Genomic DNA, 377 nt, shown 5'->3' on the forward strand with positions numbered 1-377 from the left:
AGTGGTGGGCAGCCCGAGGCAGCAGGAGCCACGCGTCCAGCTGGGCCCGGGCCCCCGCGGTGGGGCGTGTAGATGGGGAGGCCCAGTTGCAGTGAGTGTGTGTGGGGTCTGCAGCCGGATGCCCGCCTGGCCCACACCTGGCCCCAGAGCCCTGGGCCCTTTCTGGCCGTGTCTGGCGGGTGCTTCTGCCGCCTTTGCCCACCGCCTGGCTCTGTGGCAGGGCGGGCTCACTGCCATCTGGACGGGTGCCTTAGGGCCCGGAGAGGCAGGCGTGGTGCCCGAGACCCCACCTTCAGGTTCCCGTCCCTGCGAGACGAGGCCTCTCTGGCTGCGTCTCAAAGGTCCGCCTAGAGCAGTGGTTCTCAACCTTCTGGCCC

The sequence above is a fragment of the Myotis davidii genome, unplaced genomic scaffold, assembly GCF_000327345.1.
Source record: "Myotis davidii unplaced genomic scaffold, ASM32734v1 scaffold181, whole genome shotgun sequence".
Lineage (NCBI taxonomy): Eukaryota > Metazoa > Chordata > Mammalia > Chiroptera > Vespertilionidae > Myotis > Myotis davidii.